This window comes from Equus przewalskii, chromosome 13, assembly GCF_037783145.1.
Source record: "Equus przewalskii isolate Varuska chromosome 13, EquPr2, whole genome shotgun sequence".
Lineage (NCBI taxonomy): Eukaryota > Metazoa > Chordata > Mammalia > Perissodactyla > Equidae > Equus > Equus przewalskii.
In genome coordinates, this window is record NC_091843.1 from 88491673 (window position 1) to 88510194 (window position 18522).

Sequence of the window (18522 nt, forward strand, 5' to 3'; positions counted from 1 at the left end):
CATAGGAAAACATCTTTTTGATCTTAGGGTAAGCAAGGATAAGTAAACAGGACACAAAATATACTAACCATAATAGAAAATATTGACAGATTAGACTTCATTAACAGTAAAAAGATCTGGTCATTAAAAGACACCAAGAAGAGAACGAAAAGACAATCTACAGAGTAGGAGAAGATAACTGTAACACATTTCACAAAGGATGCTCATGAAGGATATAAAGAACTCCCTACAAATCAATAAGAAAATGACAGAAAACACGATGGAAAAATGGGCAAAATTATTGAAGAGGTACTTCACAATAAAGGATATCTCAGTGGCCAATAAACATTAAGAAAGATGCTCGATGTCAGTAGTCATCAGGGAAATTCAAATACCCTACTGATTAAAATTTAAAAAGACAAACAACAGTAAGTGTTGGCAAAGATGTAGAACTGGAACTCTCATATGCTATTGGTGGGAGCATAAATTGGTCAACCATTTTGAGAAACTCTTTGGCAGTATCTAGCAAAGCTTAATATATGCGTGTTCCATTGACCAAGCAATCAACACCCCTCACCATGTAGGAGTGGTTTCTTTTGTTATTGTTACTAATATGGAAAGATCTCCAATATGTATTGTTAAGTAAAAAATAAAATGATATAATGCCGAACAGTGTATAATATCCTCTCTTTTGTGTAAAGCGATACACCCACATATATCCAACAGAAGCGTGGACATCTGTTCAAGTAGAAATATGAAAATATATCTAATAACTCCAAACTGGAAGCCACCCAATTCTCCATAAACAGTAGGATGGATAAATAATTTGTGATATGTTTACACCATGAAATGCTATACAGCAGTGAGAATGAATGAGCTGCAACTACATGCAGCAATATGGATCAATTTCACAAACAATTTTGAGCAAAAAAACCCGCCAAAAAATAGTAAATACTGGAAGATTCAACATATGCGAAGTTTTCAAACAGAAAACAAATCCGTGCTGTTGGAAGTCAGGATGCTGGTTATACGTGGGTGGGAGAGGGACTAGAAGGAGGCAGGAAGGGCCCCTGGGTGCTGGTAAATTTCATTTCTTAAGTCGGTTCCACAGATGTCATTTTGTGGAACTCACTACACCTGTGATTTGTGCACTTTTCTTCAGTAAAAAAATTTTTTAACTACACTGAGACACTATTGTTCACCTATTAGGTTGGTAAAAATCTAAAAGTTAGATAAAACCCTCTAATGGCAAGGCACTGGGGAGACGAGCCCTCTCGTACATTGGTGGTGGGATAAATGAACGTTGGTGCGAAGTGTTCTCCTATGGAGAGCGACGTGACATTGTCTGTGAAAAGCACAAGTGCACGTACCCTTTCACCCAGAGATTCCGCCTCTGGGAGTCTACTCGAAGTTCTCCCTGCAGGTAAAGGGATTTATGTACAAAGTTACGCATTGCATCATTTTTTAGAACAGCAAATTATTGGCAATAACCCCCATGTCCATCAGCAATATGTTTTATCCACACAAAAGAATACTATGTGACTGTAAAAGACAAAAATAAAGAATATTAGCAGTGAGTGTAGCCTAGCGACCTGGGGTCTGAGTGCTGGACTCAGACTGCCTGTTCACATCCTGGCTCCACTACTCAGTTTCCTATGCCTCAGGATAAAGCTTAAACATCCTTATCTGCAACATGAGGGTAAGAGTAGTACCTTATCAGTAGAATTGTTGTGATGATTAAATAGTCAACTTATGTAAAGCATTTAGAAACATTCCAGCACAAAATAAGCACGTAGGAGTGTTTTCTTCTGTTATTGTTACCAATATGGCAAGATCTCCAATAAGTATTGTTAAGTCAAAAAAAAAAAAAAAAAACCAAAACACTGAACACAGTGTATAATATCCTCTCTTTTGTGTAAAAAAGGGAATATGTAAAACTACTTATTCAGGAAATATACATAAGGACCCCCCCATGGGGAGTAGAGAGCTGGGAACAGGGCAGATGGGGGACATTGTTAACCTTTTCATGTATTATGGGTTTTGAATCATGCGATTATGTTACCTATTCTAATAATTTAAAGAAATAGAGAGAGAGAGCATTAACTATGGAGTCATAAGATTTATGTGCCATGCCAGCTTCACTATACCAGCAGTATTTCATTTCACAAGTCTTTTACCTTTTCTAAGGCTCGAGTTCTAAGAGTCACTTAGAATCAGTGATTATTGTGAAAGCAAATTTATAAAGCATAGATCACCTGGGACTCTGTGGGCTATAAATGATGGAAAACCCAATGCAAACTGGCTTGCCCCCCAAAAAGGAATTTATTGGCTCACATTACTGAAAAGTCCAGGAAGTAGATCTGACTTCGATTCAGTCAGATTCAGGCCTCTAAAGATATCTCTAGACTTTGCTTCTCTCTAGTTCTCTGCTCTGCCTTCTGCCATGTTGGCCTCTTCCTCTGGCTCCAAGTGCAGCCCCAGCATCTCCAGGCTTTCTCTCATCATGGCAAGATGGCTGTGGATACTCCAGCCTCAAAAGCTCTCAGGTTCAGGTCCAGCAAGAAGAGTAAGAGTAGCTTCTCCTCTTCTTCTGGTAGCTTCCATCAAAGTCTTGAGATTTGCTCTAGTTGGCCCAGCTTGAGCCACGTTTTCCTGAGGGTGCAGGGCTTTGATTCCCTGGGCCTGATGTGGAAGGTGATATGGGGTGCTCTCTAGGAAAATAATCCTCTCAACAATATGCATTGGAGAGACGGGAGTCAAGACTTGAGTGAGGGGGGTTATCGCAATGGTACAAGTGACAGATAATGAGTTGCGCTAGTTCTGAGGCGGGGAGTAAGTGTAGGTGACAGTCTTAAAGCATGATCTGACTTCAAAAGAGTAAATCTCATTTAAAATAATAAAGGAGGGGAGACTGTTCTGGATTAAAAGAGTCTAAAGAGACAACTAAATGCAGTGTGTGAATACTTGATCGAATCCTAGTTCAAAAGAAAAAAGCAACAAAATATATTCTTGGAACAACTGGGAAAATTAGAATGTGGACTGGATATTAGATGACATTGTGAAACTATTGTTAATAATTTATGTGCAGTAATGGTATGGTGATTATCCAAAATGTCTTATTCTTAGGCGATAGATGTTGAAGTATTTAGGGATAAAGTCCATGATGCCTGCTTCTCACTTTCAAATTGTTCCAAAGGAAAAATGTATAGGTAGATGATAGATAGATAGAGAAAAAACAAAATTGCAGGATGATAACAATTATTGAATCTGGGTGGTAGCCATTCAGGTGTTCATTTTATTTCAACTTTTTCGTGTATTTGAAAATGTTCATAGTTTAACAATTGGGGAGGAAACATGGTCTGAAAAAGAGAAGATTGTTTTGCTTATTCCAGAGTCCACTTTGCTTTTCAGGTTCTTGCATCTTTGAGTCTGGTTGTTTGGCTAGATTGAGAGTTCTCAGACTCTGAAGGCATGCAGGGAAGGACGAGTGAGCGGAAAAGGGTCACCAGAGAGAAGCAGAAGAGTCTGAAAGGAAACCATCAAAGTGTGGTCGGGGCTGTCTCAGAGGGGTGGTTATCACAGTTTGCTTGTTTGTTTTAAATCTAATTCTTTGGGGGGCCAGCCCCCTGGCCAAGTGGTTAAGTTCTCGTGCTCTACTTCATCGGCCCAGGGTTTGCCATTTCAGATCCTGAGTGTGGACCTAGCACCGCTCATCAGGCTGTGCCGTGATGGCATCCCACATAGAAGAACTAGAATGACTTACGACTAGAATATACAACTATGTGCTGGGGCTTTGGGGAAAAAACAGAAAAAAAGAGGAAGCCTGGCAATAGATGTTAGCTCGGGGCCAATCTTCCTCACCAAAAAATATACCTTAAAAAGACCAACAACTTGTTGAAATAAATAAATAAATCTACTTCTCTGTAATTTCCAAATTTGCTACAATGATTTTGATTGTTTTTATAATGATACAGAAGAAAATAAATTTAATTAAATAGAACAGGAGCGAAAGGGGGAAAACTAATAAGAAAAAATTTTTGAATTGGTTGGAGTTTGGAACAAACCTACCATTTGAAGCAGAGGTGGTAGCTGACGTCTTCTTCCTTTCTTAGAAGTAGAAAACACAACGTTTAGAGAGAAAGGTGTTTGGTCTGGAAGAGTGAAAATATTACAATCCCAGAAAAACTGGAGGGTGTGGGGCTTCAGGCATGCATGGGGAAGAAGTGAATTTAGAGGCTGGGTAAGGAAGGAGGGTTTCCTTTTTATTAAGACATACTTTTGCTTTGGACAATTTAGGACTTCTAAGGGCTGACTCTAGGCCCAAGCGAAACGGTGAAGGAGATTTTCAGGTTTCCTTCCAAAATACCCAATCTAAATTGGAAAAAACAGGCAGGGGTCTAGAGTAAATACTCCTTTGGGAGTAAATATGAATGTTGAGGATACCCAAGTTGTAAAAAGTAAAGGGCAGTTTTGAAGTGAGAATTGTTCTTGGAGATTTTCTACCTCAATTCTCTTAATAGGAGGTCCAGAGGGGTTAGATGCCTCACTCAAGGTCAGCCAGATTAAGGACAGAAGCCAGCTTGAAAAAAGAAACCTCTGCTAGGGCTCCAGCTGGGATATAATTAGTGGATATATGATAAAAATGAGCATGGTATATTATCTGGATATCTAATTCGTGGCTTCTCTGAAATATTTTAGGCCTCCAAAATTGTCCAGAAAGATAACATACATGAATGAGTAAGTCACTTAGGATATTATCTGCTGTATAACTGATTGGAGCTGGGACTCACGGTGGCCGTCTGGACTGATCAGTGACTATAAGTGAAGCTGAACATAATTATATAACCCATTCTAGCTGAACGTTGTTAAAAGTAGATCATGAAACTGGGATTACAAAGGTTAATAGACTTGAAAAAAAAGCAAGCATAGGGCCAACCCCAAGGCCGAGTGGTTAAGTTCGCACGCTCTGCTTTGGTGGCCCAGGGTTTCGCTGGTTCGGATCTTGGGGGCGGACATGGCACCACTCATGAGGCCATGCTGAGGCAGCGTCCCACATAGCACAACCAGAAGGACCTACAGCTAGAATATACAACTGTGTACTGGGGGTTTTGGGGAGAAGGAGAAAAAGAAGAAAAAAAAGAAGAAGATTGGCAACAGATGTTAGCTCAGGTGCCAATCTTTAAAAAAATAAAAAGAAAAGGAAATTAAGCATAAATAAAGGCTCCAGATGCCATCTTTGGACTTTCCTGGTACAAACTTTATCAATACAAACTTCACGTAGCCTTCACAATCACCACAGAGCCCGTTAGTGGGAAAACTTGACGTCCCTGGAAAAATGGAAAAAGAAGATGTTTTCACCATTCTAAGCTACAGAATCTTGTGGTTTGCTCTCAGCCCTGCCCTAACAAGTTGTGTGGGTCTTGAACAAATCACAAACTTTAGAGGCCTCAATAAAGTACGAATCTGTAAGAATTGTACTTTAATCTCCGAGGATTGTGCTTCCCTATTTAAAAATCTCATTCTAGGGCTGGCCCCGTGGCCAAGTGGTTAAAGTCCCGTGCACTCTCCTTCAGCAGCCCAGGTTTGTGGGTTTGGATCCTGGGAGCAGACCCACTCCACTCATCAGCCATGCTGTGGAAGCATCCCACATAACAAATTAGAGGAAGATTGGCATGGATGTTAGTTCAGGACAAATCTTTCTCACCAAAAACATAACAAACAAAAATAAATAAGCAAATAAATAAGATAAAAATCTCATTCTTGTCACTTATTTATGACAGAGAGCATTTGCAAGCAGTCTTTTCTGAATTGACATAAGCCAATTTGTTCAACAATTGTCAGTAAAAATGAATAACCCACTGATTAAAGATAGTGTCCATGTGCCTCTCTGACAACCTTGATTCCAGGTGATAAGTTACAATGAAAACCTTAAATTCTGCAAACTACATTTGTAAGCGAGCAAACACAAAAGCCATCATGTAACCTGTTCTTGCAGGCTCAGGGCAGACCTCAATCTCTGGCTTCAGTGTTCTGACTTGCACCTGAAGTAAAAGGGTCACTCTGGGTGGACTCAGTCCTGTAGTTGTCAGGAAAGAGAATCTTTCATGAAGTGACAGCTACTAGATAAAGCAGGGCTCTAGACCTTGGGTGCCACACCAAAGGTAATAACTTGCAGGGCTTCCTGGATTCTCACACCTTGTTCATGCAAGGGCAGTGATGTCTACACAGTCTTTCTATCTTGAACACCACTCGTTTCACCTATCAAAAATTGTATATGATGTCCCTTAGCTAATTAACAGACCTTTGTGTAGATGTCAATAAGATATTTGGAATGCGTGTGCAACTATCTCAGGAGTGTGGTTTCCTAATTGGAGTACTTTAAATGTTAGCTAATTACCTCTATGATGAAATTAAAGTTAATTTATACACATACACCAGTCTTTATGCTGTGATGGACACTATAATATCTCCCAACATCCCACGAGTGGGACATGGTTAAGTAGACAAAGATATATCAAGACAACGGAAGTTCATAAAAATATCTACAAAGTGGATACATCAATATTTGTAAATCCATGTAGAAAAGAAAGCTAAATGGAAAAAAGAATACAATATGTAAAGATGATGTAAATGAAGACATTTGTTGAATTAAGATTAAATAAATTGTGATTATGAATTGAAAGATATCAAAAGATAAAATGTATCTTTTTCCTTCTAATATTTTCCAGGTACAAAATAGGGAAAATACATGATATTTTGATCTCTATCAACTTACTCTGAAACATTCTTAATATTCAGGTTTCAAACCACAACCACGCATTCATTCACCAAATAATTATTAAGCATTTATTATGTATCAGGCACTGAGGACACAAAGATGAATAAGACCAAATTCTTGGCTTCAAGGAACTAACAATCTGGTGTTCTGAAGCAATTAAATTAATTATTATAACAAAATAAGTCCTACACGAGACATGATAAATGCTGTAGAGGCTCCCAGCCTTCAGGCCAGAATTTCCCACAGCCTGCAGGAGAAATCCCTGGGGAAATACTACAGATAGCTCTAAGGAAACATGAGCAAAATCTAACTTATGACTCCCCTTCCCTCCACTTCCCCAACCGGCTCTTCCTTCTTTATTGTGGTACCAGACAGAGCAAGCCACGGCCTGGGGCTATGTCCACAGGCCCCTTCTACATCCGTGATAGTGAGCCCCTCCCCCAAAGACCTTGCTGACTGTGGCAGTTCTAGGTGTCTCCCATCCATGGGTTGCTTCAGCCAGTCGGATAAAGGGTGAACACCTAGCTCTTAGACAACCATTCCAGAAACTGACTGGCTGCTTGATTAAGTGCCCTGATAAGAAAACTCTATTTCAATAGGGACAACGTTTGGTAAGACCAGTTCACTCTCTAGGAAATTTGAACTGTGGGTCTGAGAAGAGGATCGAGCAGTTGGTGGCAGGAACTGAATCCAAAAGACGCCCGGAATACAGTACACAGAAACCACAAGTAAGCAGAAACTATGAGTAAGCAGCAGAGCTGACGTAGAGTGAGGTGGCTGATGGGTAGTAATAACACAGGGACGGAGAAGCGGTCACCATAAATGCAAGGGCCCATCAAACTGATCTAGAACAGGACACCTGAGTTAGTCTTTGGAGCCTTGACCAACCTGCTATCCCCAAATTATGCTCCACACTCTGCAGCCCAGAAATCCTGCTATCCTTATTTTATTCACAAACACACAACAAACTGCCAATCCCTTAACTATAACCTGAGTGACTCTATTCTTTTCCACAAAAATTGTCTACTTAATTCTCTTTTTACAGAGTCACCCGAAGCTGACGTTTAAAAGTCATCCTTCATTCCTCCTACTCCCTTACCCCAAAACACCGAGTCCTGCACAGTCTGCCTTTTGCATTTCTCTTAATCCATCCTCTCCAGTTCTTGGTCACCATAATTTCTCATCTAATTCCCATGCCTTCAGGCCCACTTTCTCACCTTTCATGCTGCACCCACAGCAATGGGTTTAAAAAAGCAAATCTATGAAAGGAACCTAAATAGTCATTACTTGAAAATGATTTTGTTTACATAGAAGCCTGAAAAGAATTCATGGAAAACTGTTAGAAATAAGAGAACTTGGTAAAATGGCTGAATATAATAATAAAATACTTAAAAAATAGCTTTCCTCTATAAGGAGATAAAAAAGAAAAGTAATCCTATCCACGATAGCAATCAAAATATCTAAAATGTCATAGATAACTTAAAAAAAATGTGCTATGAGGAAGAAAACAGTAAACTTTAGAGATATATACAAAATATAAATAAATATCTCCACTACTTCTTAGGATAAACCCCTAATTTTCTAAGATAATATAAATAGATCTTTCTTTCTTATAAATAAATCCTATTGACGTCCCTAGATGAGAAGACGGAAGGGTATAAACATGTCAATTCAGCTGACGTTATATTTGGATTTAACGTAACCCCTATCAAATGCCCAACAGGAATTGTTTAGGGAGGAGAGTGTTTGACACAATAATCTTAAAATTCATGTGAAAGAACTGGCGAGAATGTCAAGGAAAATTTTACAAAGAACAACATTTAGGGGGACTAGGCCTCCAAGATATGAAGACATTATGAAACTGTGAGAATTAAAGGGTTATAAACAGCACAAGAATACAAAAATTAATGGAACAGAAAAGGAAGCTCCAAAATAGATATTTGTATAAATAAACAGTATAATACATAATAGCAACTTAATATACATTATAATTGAATTGGGAAGAAGTGGATTATTCAATAAACGAGTGAGGAGCAAGAGTTAGCAGTGGAGAAAAAAATCAATCATTTAAGACTTTGACGTCATCTATCTGTCCATCTAATCTCTCCCAGACCATAAAGGTTGAAAACATTACTTAATACTTCCCACCCCAGGCCCCAAGGCACAGTTCGAGTTAGGTGCCTTCCATTTAGCATACCGCATTGCAATAATTGCTTTACTTGTCTGTCGTGAACTCAGAGACGAGGAACTGGAAACTCAGACTGAGACAAGAACTGCTATCTGAGCCATCCCTGTTTAGTTCATATTAAGTCTCAAAAAAATGTAGAGTTAATAGCAGAGGAGAGGAGACACTGAATGCCCAGGGTTGTAAGCAGACTCCATTCAATAGCTTTTATTACTCAATCAATAACTGCTGGTTGGGATACTCAAGACTTCATTTTGGCTGTACAAGTCTAAACAATACCAATTTCAAATCCAAAATATGAAGGACACACACACACACACACCCCTATTCTTTTTGGATTTAAAAAAGGGTAAAATGGTAAAATGAAGATAAACAGTAGTACCCCAAAGCAATTGAGAGCTTTCAACTAAATCCAATCTCTCTCTCCTTTATTCTACGTGGAATTGTATCATATCTTCTCATGTGATTCTAAACTCCACCCAGGTGTATTTCTTCATCGGCCAACTTTAAAAGGAAAATATAAGATTCTTTGTTATTGCATATTTTTTCCATGGGTGGGTTGATAGTGTAACTTGCTATTTAGCATTTTATAAACATCCATCAAGGTTACTACTTTTCCTGCTATATTGGAGGGGACAGCAGCAATGTGTTCCAAAGACCCACGCATCCCTGCGATGGCGCAGCAGAGCAACCACCCACAGATGGGCAGGGAACGGGGTAGGGGAGGCCTTGTTCTACCAGATTTCCAAACAGTTACAGAGTGGCAACAGTGAGGTTTGTGCATGTGGTAGTGGTGGTGGTAGGTTGTTTTTATTGTGTTTTGTTTTAATATTTATCTGTTTCTGCAAGTTCTTTTTATGCAAGCTGACAGACGGACTGTTTTTTTTTTTTTTGTTAAGGTTTTATTTTTCTTTTTTCTCCCCAAAGCTCCCCCGGGTACATAGTTTTGTATTTTAATTGTGGGTCCTTCTAGTTGTGGCATGTGGGATGCCGCCTCAGCATGGCTTGATGAGCGGTGCCATGTTCGCGCCCAGGATCCGAACCGGTGAAACCCCCGGCCGCCAAAGTGGAGTGCACGAACTTAACCACTCGGTCACGGGGCCGGTCCTGGACTGTTTCTTGATGACTTTACCATTATGTAGAAGGAAGTATTTTTTGTATTATGTAAATAGTCAGGCCACCAAAGGTAAATCAGAAAGAAAAAACCCACGAAAATCAAGGCAGCAGATGGTGTTTTTCTTTTACATCTATAATCCCTCATTGCCTTCCAAGGAAACTTGTTATTCTCCTCAATACGGTGGCCCTTCTCAAACTGAAGACCGTATTCCTGAGCAGGTGGAATATACAGACTAGAGAGAGAAGTTGAATAAGAGGGAGAACTGGTGGCTGACAGTTGGGAAAAAAAGATTAGGGAGAAGTCTAATGAGAATTTTTCTAAGAAATTCTGTGAGCTATGCAATAGAAATTCCTTCATCTGTCTCTCCTAGAATATTCAGCAGTTTGCGTGGCTAGTTCATGCTGTGGCGAGCCGGTCGTTCTCTTTGTGAAAACATGAGGACAGCCTAGTTTTCTGAAACTGCTTTAATTAAAATGGCCGATGATCCGACGATTACCACGGCCAGAATCTAGGGGAGGGGCTAGTGGATAACAAACCAGGAGAAAAAGAGAGATTCATTAGTTATTGGTGAAAAGAAAGACAGAAAAAATACATGTCCAAAGGGATTTTTCTGAGTAATACATTGGATGAAGCAATGTAAACTTCATCCTTCATTACCTCCCTTTAAAATTTTTGGGAAAAACATTTGCCCAATATAGTGCCATTTTGCACCCATAAAAATATTTAAAATTAAAATGACAGAACAACAAATGTTAGCAACAATTTGGAGCAATGTGACTCTCATCTATTGCTGGTGGGAGCACATAATGGCAGAACCACTTTGGAAAATAGTTGGCCGTTTCTTATAAATTAAACTGTATAGCTGCCCGACAAACCAGCGTTTCCACCCCTCTGTGAATATCGAAACAAAAACTTTCGTTTTCGAAACGAAACTTAATATCCATAAAAAGACTTAACAAGAATGTTCACAGCAGCTTTATTCACGATAGCCAAAAACTAGAAACAATCCAAATGTCCATTAATAGGAGAATGGATACACACGTATGGTATATTCATGAAATGAAATACTATTCAGCAGTAAAAAGGAATGAACTGCTAATGCACACAACAAAATGGAAGAATCTCGAAAATATGTTGTTGATGAAAGAAGCCAGATATAAAAGAGTACAAAGTATATGATTATATTTCCATGAAGTTTAAGGATAAGCAAAATTAATTCATGATGATGGAAATCAAAGCAGCAGTTACCTATGGGAATGGCACTAAGTGGAAGGAAGCACAAGGGAACTTTCTAGGGTAACAGAAGTGTTCCTATCTCGACCGGGGTGATGGTTACACAGGTGTACACACAGAGCTGACTCCTCCACTAGGCACAGTAGGTACAGTGCCCAGGACGCACAACACATTTAGGGACCGTAAAAATATTTTAATTTTAATTTATTTTAAAATCAGAAATAAAAAAATGAACGTAACAATAATGAATATATCTTAGATTATATTGATTGTTCTACAAACACAGTCATAAAATAAAGCTTTTCATATTTTTATGAAGAAAGGGACACACAGAGGCAAAAGTATCTATGGCCCATGAAAGTCATAATGCAACCTTGTGTATGCGTTTATGAACACCCATCAAATGGTACATTTAAGATGCACACATTTCACCATATTTAAATTTTACCTCAATAACAAAAATTATGCGAAAAAATATATTGCTTTCAAATTCTTTGGTAAAAGGAAGTTCTTTTTGATGAAAGTGAAGACAGCAAATCCTTCCTCAAGGGATTAAAAAAATAGACGAATACAATGGAAATGGGCATATATGAAGGAAGAAAAGTCTAAAAAAGGAAGCCGGAAGGCAGAATTATAAAAATAAAAGGAAAGCCTAGGATTTCTGCTGCTGTATCAGTTGCTTAAGAACCCTATTAAGAGAGAGCTCGTATTTATTTTACATTTATAAATACATATATCGAGATACTAAAATTTCCAGAAACTTGAACTATAAAAATAAGACCGGGTCCCTACCCTCAGGGCACTTCCGTATAGTAATACATGTTCCTGTCTTTGGAGTTCCTGTTTCAGAGTGTGTTTACATGTGTGTTCTCATCTACTGAGACCATTATTATAGCTATAGGAAGTTTTTTCAGTTTCATGTTTTGCTTGAGAAATACTAAGATAAAATCTAAAATATTATTGTACTTCATAAATAAAACACCAATGATATAGGATGCACAATGTCAGTGTTATCCTCTGACTTGGTGTGACCTCCACCTTGTAATGTGATCCTTTGAAGTAATGGACCTCAATATATAACTCATTAAGGAAAAGACCAACAACCCAGCAAAAATGGGCAAAGGATATGAATTAGGAGTTTACAGGAAAGGAAATACAAATGGTTCTTAAATATCTTAAAAGAGCCTCAATACCACTCACAGTGAGACAAATGCATATTAAAATGATTCTAAGATACCATTTTCACCCAACAGCCTGGCAAAGGTCAACAGATCCTGATAATATTCTGCCTTGCGGCTGGCACATAAAGATGTAGGCACTTACATGTTGCTGCTGGTTGGAGCAGAAATTGGTACCAACTATGTGGAAGTAATTTGGGGAGTATTTATCAAAATTAAAAACGTGTACACAGAGATTCCTGCTACTCAAGAGGGAGTACTTGTCAAAATTAAAAATGCATATATAGAGATTCCCACTTTGCATAAGGACTAACTGGTACTGTATTTACCTTCATACCTTAAATGACTGTAGATTCAGACCAAATACATGAAACAATGATTTTCAAGACATTGGCCATCAGGCAGCACAGAACAGTGGTCTGGGAGATAGGAAACAAGCCTGGTGAATGCTTTGAGCATCCAAGTTCACTGCCTGGAGAGAGAGGGTCAGGCTTGGCACAGGCGAGGGAAACCTGGCAGAGCCCAGTGACCTCCCTGAGTTGGGGCATAGAGTTTGGAACGTGGGGAGGCCAGGGCAGATGGAATCTCTGAGTACCAGAGAGGGTGCCAAGAGGTCTGCCTGGGTCCCTCCAAGTCTGGCTGAGTACCAATCAGTGCAAACATGTGAGGAAACCACCGAGTTGGAGAAAGAACCACGATTATACCTCTGACCCACTTTTAGGAGTGTATCCTGCTGACACGTGTGTACCCAGGAGCACACAGTGTAGTTGTACAAGCTGTTCACTGCTTGAGTGCCTTTGGCCAAGGGGTTAAGGTCCAGTCTGTGCTCTCCTGTCTAGCTGTGCACACTGGCCCTCGGGCAGGGGTGAGAAGAGCTTAGAAAGTGGAGCCTTTTTCAAGTTAACACAGAGATGCTGTCTACTCACCAAGCTATGAGAATGCAAGATTGCCTCCACTAAGATGGAGCATCTTTTTTCTAATTTGCATAAAGGCAAATACAACTGATGTTTCTATGACCCCATCACAGGCCTCAGCCACCTTGGATGTCAGCCGGCTACACTGCAGTGGACCGTTTTATGGTTTCTGAGACTCATCTGAGCTGACAGTAGCCTTCTCTGAGCTTTCTCTGGGGGAAATCCAGCCTGGAAGTGTGGGAGCACCAATGCATCTAGGGGCAGCCTTTGTCCAATGGGGGCTGGGAGGCGGTGGATAAATGCTTCAGCATTTCGTCCCTACGTGAACAATTCTGGGGTGCTCTGGACGTCCTGGAAACTTCTAAAACACACCCTAATATTGGCTTTTCCTCCTGCCATTTCACTTTCCCTAATCTCTTACTCCTGTTTCCTGGGATCGCATCTCAATAAACCGACTGCATCCAAGCCCTTGTCTCAGTGTCTAAGGAGTGGTTAACTAAGACAGCACTTGTGGGCCAGCAGGAGCCTGGCTCTCATATTGGCAAAAAGATACGCTGCAGAATCATGCACAACAGCAAAAGATGCTCATCAGTAGGTGGCTAGTTAAATAAATTTGGTATATCCATACAACGGACTACTACGTAATGTTAAAAAAATGGGTAAGTCCTCTATGTGCTGGTATGAAAAGAGTTCCAAGATACATTTGAAAAAGGAAAAATGCAAAAAAACTCTATATAGTATGCTATATTTTGTGTAAAACAGGGAGAAATATAATACATATTGTCTTACATATGCATAAAGAAACTTTGAAAGAATACATAAACCATTGGCAGTTATTAATCATGTTTGTGGGGAGATTGAGAACTGGGCAGATTGCGGCAGCGATGGAAGGGAGACAATTACTTATATACATATACACACATACATACCCATGTATGTAACATATATTATGCATATTTCCTATATATATATAGAAAAATGTTGGCATTGTAAAAATGTTATAAATGTCCTTCCTTGACCGCACATTTTCTTCCCACACTACCTTCTTCCTTCCTCTCATAAACCAATTTCATGAATGGGCTCCATTTCTTCGCTTCCAATAACGTACTATTCAATCCGTTGCTATCTACTTTTTGTCCACCACCATGGCCCTGAGCTTGCTCTCACTTCTTTGTCAAAAGACCTCAAGACACTTTTCAGCCCTTTTCTTACTCCGTCTTTTGGCCGCACTTGATCCTATTGACTCCATCTCCCTCTTCAGCCTCATCTCTCACCACGTCCACCCTCACACACTGTGGCCCAGTCCTACTATTTCCTTTCCTCTCTCACTCTTCTTTATCTTCAAATAGTCTATCATTTCCACCTAAAACAGTGTCTCCCCATGTCCTACCCTCATCATCTGCTTTTCAGATGGCAAGGTCTAACATCCTTCAGGAGTCTATTTAGATGTCACATCTACAATGTAACCCTCTCTTACCCTAGACTTGATTAACCCCCATAGGACCCTCTACTCCTTTATCATAGCAGTCTTCACCTCGTAGTTCAATTGCTTCTCTAACTTCCTGCCTCTGCTACTAAACTCTATGTTCCTTGAGGACAGGGACCCTATCTGCTTTGCCCACTATTCATATTACATTTTACTCCCTAGGACTTACTAGTGTCTTCTACTGTCCAAGCTCTCAAAAACTGTGTTAAATGAATGAGTGAGTCAAGCATGTCTTACAACAGGAGTCTAGAATTTCCTAAAGATTTTGGTAAGGCCAGACACATGGTGCAGAATGCCGAGTATCCCATCAAGTGGCATATCTATAAAGAGACTGAAGACAGTCTTAAGGTCCTGAGACATGTGCTCTCATTCTTAGGAGTTGGCAGTTAGGAGGAATTTCACTAGACATCCAAATTCCACAGTAGAGTTGACAAACGTTATAAAAGACTCTTGGAAACATACCACATGGAGCTTAAGACCCCTGATATCAACTTATCATCATTTGACAGTCTCCTGAGAAGAGAATGGATCAACATTGTCTATTGTTCTTAAGCAAAGCATGTCAAGGTCTATGTCACTTTTCATATCTACACTGATGGGTAAGTAGTAATGCCTGCAGATCCCCTGCTAAATACCACTTTGTTGAAAAGTCATGCCTCCTGCTTTCTTTATTGCTGCAAAAATTAGTCAGGAGCTTGACTGTTAGTGTCCTGAATAAGGTAAAAGAGAATTACGTTTGGATGTCACCTGGGCCCACAGTTTACTCCTTGAGTGATAACTTTATTTTTCCTCTTGGTATGCGTGGTTGTCAGCTTATGCTCACAGAGCTCAGTTATATCGCCACTAGCTTTGAGGTCTAAGACAGTTCAAAAATTGAAGAATTATGCCTTCAGTGAGAGGGCAAGAACAACGTGAGGAATCTCTGGGTATTGCTTGGCGCTGCATTTGATGGGAATAGGAGAGCGAAACCCTGTAACAGATCTCTGTTATTTGGTCTTTCAATTTCTATCTTACCGTGGTCAAAAGACTCAGAATATGGTTTTGCCCATAGAGGAGAGGCACCCTTAATTTTGGCAGGTTATAAAGAAGATTGCGTAAGGAAAGCACTGAGCAAGAGAGAACAGTAACAGGCATGGGTACACAGATGCTGTAATTCTAATGCAACTTAGGAGATTTCTTGGCTTTGGGTTTAGAAGGAAAAAGTCTTCTGTGATACCTCTTGATTGCCAATTCAACGTATCATATGACCATGTAAGTGTTACATCTCATGAGCAAAGATGTAGCTGTCAAATCCGATAAATACTTAATGCAGCACCCATTCTGTGCAAGGCATCTGACACAGTGGGGTGGGGATGCCGAGAAGCAGTAACTTAACAGTGTCTCACTTACAATTTAGTGAGGATACTAGGCAGAGATTAGAACAAGATAAGCGCTATAATTGAAGTATCATGCATTCCTCACTGGAGGCAATGCGGCACGGTGGTTAATTCAGACGGAAAAGGTACACGTGCGGCCTCTACCACTTCCCAGCTGTCTGCCCCTAGACGAGTGATTTAACTTCGGGTTAATATGGTTTAAAAAAGGGATAATAATAAATTGTTCCCAGACACTAAAGGTATGTGATGCAAATCTCCTATCGGTGCTTGCAAGAGGCTCCGTATATACATGCCCCAGACACTGGGAGTATCTTGGTCTCGGGTATTTGAGTCATAGGGCCTCAGCAGAAGAGCAGCTTGTCCTGCAGCCTGAACTTGCTACCCATTCAAAACTGTCAGCTAAAATAAAACAAACAAATGAAAAACGAGATGAGCTTGGCAACACAAGGACAGAGGACGCCTATGCCCTGCTTCCTGTCTCTATTTCTATGAGCAATTTAATCCAGAGGAAACTAAGGAAGCTTGAATGAAGTTTTCTACTCTCGGTGGAAAGGGGGTCTTGAGAACTAAGTCAACTTAAATTACAGAGAAATAAAGCAAAAAGTAAACAAACTGGAAATCTGTCCAATTATTTAGTGAGTAGCTCTATGTCACACACTCAACATGGTATATGCTGCCTCCACCATAAAAGAGGCCAACAGAGCATTCTGCCTCTTTTAGGAGCAGGCTGTGTAAGGGGAAGCAACTTGCATCCCACCTCTGAGAGATCATCTTGACAGGCTCCACACCATGGGATCTCTAGAAACTTTCCTGTGATGGCAGGCCCCTAAATATTCATGGGGTTCAAACATCCCTTATTAAAGCATCTAAAGAACTTGCTGCTTCTTGCTCATTAGACCAACAAACATAATTGGTGTCGTGGCCCACTGCGATGCTTTATTGAATTCAAGACAATAAAGATCTCTGCTAATTTGGGCAGACAGCAGGTGAGTAGACACATTCATGAGGTGAGAATGTGAAGGTGTCCTGCTAACCCTGCCAGATAAAAGCAAAGGTGTGCTACTGCTACCTCTGTAAGCCCAGAATCCCTGGCAAGTACGCCTGCATCAAAAAATCTGGCCAATCTAGGGTTACTTTCTATCCTCCTTGGTCAAGAATCCTTAGAACCCATTCATACCCATATTCACCGAGTTTCTGCCAATATAAATTAGCAAAATGTTGTCATTAGTTTAGACAGTAATCTATTTCCCCCTGTGTCAAATTTTTACTTATGTCCCTGAAGCCATCTGAAATGTAACCCTAGTTATGGATCTGGTGGCAACACAGAGTAGTGGGGGCAGAGCTTGAGCAGAATGAGCATCGCCTTACCAGGCACCTGCTTGTGATAAAATTGTTACAGGTGATTCAAGCAAGGAAAGGCTAGCCTACTGAAACGGAGACAAGCTACCTGCACTGCGAGGGCGGACTCGAGAATTCAAGAATCTCAGCTTCATCTTAATCCAAACAGATGTGCCCATTCCAAATTTCAAGGTCCCACTTCTTCCCAATCAACGCTCTAACTTTTATATGAGAGGTTTGGTGGCTATCAGAAATAAAAAAACATTCTAGTGCTATCATAGAAACTCTCTGGTTCTATGACCATGACTTGCACTGAGAGTTTAAACATCTGAGCTCATTTTCCTTCTGTTCCTATGCACTAGGAAAAATCCATTCATCACCGCATCCTTACACTCATCCCTACTGCTGTAACAGTATCACCCTTAGGTGATAATGTGATGAACTGTGGTGCCATTGCATACAATGTGTGGTAGACACACTGTTAGGTGACGACCCCCTCCATGAGTCATACCATTGTATAATTCCTTACCCTGTGTAAGAGTGAATCTGTCACTTGCTTCTAACCAATAGCATGTGTCAAAGTGATGTAATGTTTATCTCCATGACTACATTGTGTAGTATAAGACTCTGTCTTGGCAGACTAGAGAAATAGACTGTCCCTCACTGGCTCTGAAGACATAAGCTGCCATGTTGTGAGAACCAATGAGGGAGTCATGTGGCAAGGAGCTTCAGGTGGCCTCTACAAGCTGAGTGGCCCCTAGCTGATAGCTAGCAAGAAAAAGGGGACCACAGTCCTAAGTCTCAAAACACTTAATTCTGCCAGCAACCATATGAGCCTGGAAAAGGACCCATCTGTGCTGTGCCCAGAGTACTGCCCCATAAAAACTGTGTGATGATAAATGTGTGAGATAATAAATGTGAAGTTGCTAAATCATGAT

The 18522-nt window shown here is 40.2% G+C and overlaps 1 protein-coding gene across 1 annotated transcript in view; it reads left to right on the forward strand.

Moving 5' to 3' along the window:
- Positions 1-18522, forward strand: part of ANKRD31 (ankyrin repeat domain 31) — a 174520-nt gene that overhangs the window by 11710 nt on the left and 144288 nt on the right. The gene's annotated exons all lie outside the window — the stretch shown is intronic.